General features: G+C 41.7%; 1 protein-coding gene across 2 annotated transcripts in view; it reads left to right on the top strand.

Moving 5' to 3' along the window:
- Positions 1–5,000, top strand: part of LOC138863817 (lachesin-like) — a 100,683-nt gene that overhangs the window by 37,695 nt on the left and 57,988 nt on the right. The window lies entirely within an intron of this gene.

Genomic DNA, 5,000 nt, shown 5'->3' with positions numbered 1-5,000 from the left:
CTCCCCTTCTACCTCCTCCTTTTTTCCCATTCCTTCTCCCCTCCTTCCTCCTCCTCCTCCTCCTCCTCACTCCTCCTCCTCCTCCTCCTCCTCCCTACTCCTTACTCCTCCCTCCTCCTTCCTCCTTCCTCCTCCTCCTCCTCCTCTGCTCCCTCCTCCTCCTCTTCCTCCTCCTTCATCCTCCCTTCTCCTCCTCCTTCTTCCTCCTCTCCCTTCCTCATCCTCGCCTATACCAAAAGACCCCCCCCCCCTCTCTCCCCCTCCTATCTCCATACTTCCCTCTTTTCTCTCTTTTTTTTTTTTTTCTTTTTTTTTTTTTTTGTTAATCCTGCGAGATCTTGGCTTGAAAGTCGGCGAAGAAAGCATGACGTCACGACTCCTTTACTCCCCCCTTCCCCCCTCCCCCCTCCTCCGGCTCCAACCCCCCCCTCCTCCCATCTTTAATCCTTTCGCTTTATTCTTCCTGTCTGTATGTCTGTCTTTCTGCTTGTCTGTTTGTCTGTCTATCTATCCTATCTTTATATCTTTATATGTTTTTATTTTCTTTCTTATTTTCCTCCTCCTATGTTTGTTTTTTTTATATATTTTTTTTTTCTGTCATTCCCCCTCCTCTTCTTTTAGCTCTGCTTTTACCCTCTCTGTCTATCTATCTACCTATCTATCTATCTATCTATCTATCTTTCCCTTCCTCCCTCTCGCTTTCTCTCCCTTACCCCCTTTCCCTCTCTCTCCCTTAATCTCTCTTTCTCGTCCTTCTACTCTTTTCTTCACCTTCTTCCCCCCTCCACTCTATTATTCTTTCCTTCTCTCTCTTTTTCACTCTCTTCCCCTCCCCCCCTCCCTTTTTTCTTTCCCTCCTTCTTCCCCCTCTTTTTCTCTTTTCCTCCTATCTCTCTCCTTCACCTCTTCTCTATTCCCCCTTTCCTTCTCTTTCTCTTTCACCACTCTTTCTCCTTCACCTTCTTCCCCCTTTTCCCGCTCTCTTCCCTTCACCTTCTTCCCCTTTCCCATCTCTCTCTCCTTCCCCCTCTTCCCACCTTTCCCTCTCTCTCTCCGTCCCCCTCTTCCCCCTTTTCCCTCTCTCTCTCCTTCCCCCTCTTCCCCTTTCCCTCTCTCTTCCCTTCACCCTCTTCCTCCCTCCCTCTCTCTTCCCTTCACCCTCTTCCCCTTTCCCTCTCTCTTCCCTTCACCCTCTTTCCCATTTTCCCTCTCTCTCTCCTCCCCTTCCTCCCGTCTCCGCGAATATGTGTCAGAGGAGTGAAAGCGCGCGTCGCTCCCCCTACCAAGGCCGAGGCGCAACTAGCTCCACGGGCAGATGACGCTGTAATTATGGGCTTTGAGTTGCTATGATAAAACCGGGTTGTGTAAGGGAGCGACGAAGAATCCCGAACGCCGCTAAAAGCCCGACTAAAAGGAGGTCACCACGCCAGCGCCGAGACCGGAAGGGGGGGGGAGGGGGAGGGGGATGTGGAGGGGGATTTGTAAGCGGGGATATGTATGTGTGAACGTGTGTGTGGGATGTGCATGCATACATACATACATATATACATACATACATACATACATATATAAATATACATATAGATAGATATAGATAGATATATAGATATAGATATTCATATATATATATATATATATATATATACATAGAGAGAGAGAGAGAGAGAGAGAGAGAGAGAGAGAGAGAGAGAGAGACAGAGAGAGAGAGAGAGAGAGAGAGAGAGAGGGAGGGAGAGAGGATTTGTTAGTGGGGATATGTATGTGTGAACGTGTGTGTGGCATGTGCATGCATACATACATATATACATACATACATATATATATATACACACATACGCATACAGAGAGAGAGCGAGGAAGGAGGAAGGGAGTGATGTATATGTACACATGTGTGTAGGATGTGCATGCATACATACATGCATATATACATACATACACACACACACATACACACACACACACACTCAGAGAAAGAGAGAGAGAGAGAGAGAGAGAGAGAGAGAGGAGAGAGAGAGAGAGAGAGAGAGAGAGAGAGAGAGAGAGAGAGAGAGAGAGAGAGAGAGAGAGAGAGAGGAAGGAGGAAGGGAGTGATAGAGAGAAACAGAGAGAGAGAGAGAAAGAGAAATAAATAAATAAAGAAAGAAAGAATCTATATATCTACATGCACATACATATCACATCATCTATACCCATTCACCCACCCACCCATCCATCCATCCACCCATCCATCCACCCATCCATCCACCCATCCATCCACCCACCCATCCATCCATCCACCCATCCATCCACCCATCCATCCACCCATCCATCCACCCATCCATCCACCCATCCACCCACCCATCCATCCGAACGTGTTTATGGCATCCGCGAAAAATGGGAATTAAGACAAAAAGACGAAAGGGAATCTAACCCGACGAAGGAGAGAGAGGGAATGGAAACCAATTACACGAGATTTGAATTTTTTTCCTGCTCTCTGAAAATGAAATGTCTGTTACAGCATGAATTATTTTGACATACGCCGCACGCATAGATCTGTGTCTTCTTGTATCTCTCTCTGTGTGTGTGGATGTGTATGTGTTTGTTTGTGTTTGTAGGGGGGAAGGGTAAGTGTGTGTGTGTGTGTGTTTGTAGGGGGAAGGGTGTGTGTGTGTGTGTGTGTGTGTAGTAGTCGTAGTGTGTGTGTGTGTGGTAGTGTGTGTTGTAGGGGGGGAAGGGTAAGTGAGTGTGTGTGTTTGTGAGGAAGGAGTGTGTGTGTGCGTGTGTGTGTTTAGTAGTGTGTGTGTGTCTGTGTGTGTGTTAGTGTGTGTTTGTAGGGGAGGGGTGTGTTAGTGTGTGTTAGTGTGTGTGTGTGTGTGGTAGTGTGTGTGTGTGTGTGGCAGTGTGTGTTTTGTATATAGATCTGGTTGAGTGTGTAAGTGAGGATGTGTTTTTGTGTCCATCTGTATGAATGTGTACATCTGTATGTGTCTGTGTGTATGAAAATACGTTTATGTCTATATGTGTATATCAGTGTCTGCTGCACGTGTATGCACATTTGTTTGTATATATATTTCTATATACATACATACCCTTAAAACCTACACATCTGTACGTATATGCACACACCAACATAATCATGATACACACATGAGATAATCCGCGAGTATGTACATGTACGTCTGTGTGCGTGTGCGTATGTACGAGAATGTCTGTGTAAGTCTATCAACTCAGAATTCTTTTTTATATTTGATGCTATTCTAATTTTCTTTTTTTATTCATTTGTTTGTTTTATTAATTGTTTCGTTGTTCTCTTGTCTCCTATACCTCGGCATTTCAGTTATAATTGTATTGTTGTTGTTGTTGTCCCTCGGAGCTGCGATGTCTGTTGTGGCGTTGTTTGCGCTATCGGAATGTCGTCTCTTCTGCGAGATTGTGGGCGTTGTGGGCGTCGTGTGTTTGTTCGGAGGGTGTTTTTGCTCTTCGGAATGTGTCTTTGCTTCGGTTTGTTGTTGTTGTTGTTTGTCGGGGATGACAAAAAAAAGTGTTGGTGGTGTTGAGTTTTTTTTTGTTGTTTGGTGTTGTTGTTTGTGGGGGGTGGTTAGGATGTTATTGTTGTTGTTTATGTCATGTTGTTTTTGTTGATCTTATTTATTTATTTATCTATTTATTGTTGTTGTTGCTTTTGGGGTTCGGAATGTGTCTTTGCTTCTGTTTGTTGTTGTTGTTTGTAGGGGGATGGTGAGGGTGGCGGTGTTGTTTGGTGTTGTTGTTGGGGGAAGGGTTGGTTGTTTAGTTTTGTTTTTGTTGTTTATTTTCTTTCTTTTTTTTTGTCTATGTTGTTGAATTTAAATTTGTTCCTGTTTTGTCATTATTATTGTTGTTAATCTTATTTTTTGTTTCTGTTTTATTTTTTTGTTTTTTATTTTTTGTTATTGTTGCCTTTATTTTTGTTTCTTTTTTGTTATCTTTAAGTATCAAGAAGTTTGATCTTGACATCATTATCAATTTAATTTATGTTATAAACATATCATTTCATCGTTGTTGCTGTTATCATGTATAATAATTACCTTTTTAATATTAGCATCATTACTGTTTGCTTTATTGTTAACATGAAAGATATCAATAGTTTTGGCTCGATTTTTTTTTATGTTATTACCATTTTCTTTTTATTTAGCTTTTTTTGTCTTTTATTTTTATCATTCCGTCTATTGTTTCTTTAAAAGGGACCTTCACTTTACCTATTTTTATTATTTATTGTTCTGCGTTGCTTTTCCTTCATCAAATACTTTATTTCAATCTGTTATTTATCTATTCATTCTATTTATTCATTCATTCATTTTTTTTTTTTACAGTGAGCGTGACTTCCAGCAATGTAATTCCACAGCGAAAAATTATCACTGTAACGGACAAACGCGATAAACCAACATTCGCACAAAATTGTCTCTCTCCTCCGCTATCCAACCTCATATCTCCTCATAGTAGACGACATCTGAAATGAGAACATCGCCGTTTCTTCCACATGACGATAACATTATGCGTGGAAATGTTGTACCAGTCGCATTTACGATTAGTTTTTGGCAATGTACACTGCTAGCCATGACGCGTCGTCCGCCATGACTCCGTTTTCTATGCGAGTCGCGTCTTGAGCCCAAACTATTATATAAAAAAATATATGTGCTATCTGTGACTGTGTAAAATAGCGAAGTGGGTTGTTTTCATGGGAGATTTGCCTAAAAAGCTTACATTCAGATGAAACGAGGTTGTAAATCAGTTTAGTTATTCTCTCTCTGTTGTTAACTATAGCGAAAAGAAGATATTTAATCAGTTTCTTAAAGATAAAAGAAAGCTTGCATTTTGGATGATCAAAGTTTTAGAATATGCAAGCCAAGGTTCGTTTCTCGCTTGGAAAAGATAGACGGAATAATATATGAAGCATTCAAATTCTCTCTTTATCTCTCTCTCTCTCTCTCTCTCTCTCTCTCTCTCTCTTTCTGTGTGTGTGTGTGTGTGTGTGTGTGTTT

The sequence above is a fragment of the Penaeus vannamei genome, chromosome 13, assembly GCF_042767895.1.
Source record: "Penaeus vannamei isolate JL-2024 chromosome 13, ASM4276789v1, whole genome shotgun sequence".
In the NCBI taxonomy this organism is placed as follows: domain Eukaryota; kingdom Metazoa; phylum Arthropoda; class Malacostraca; order Decapoda; family Penaeidae; genus Penaeus; species Penaeus vannamei.
This window is presented reverse-complemented; position numbering and strand designations above follow the sequence as displayed.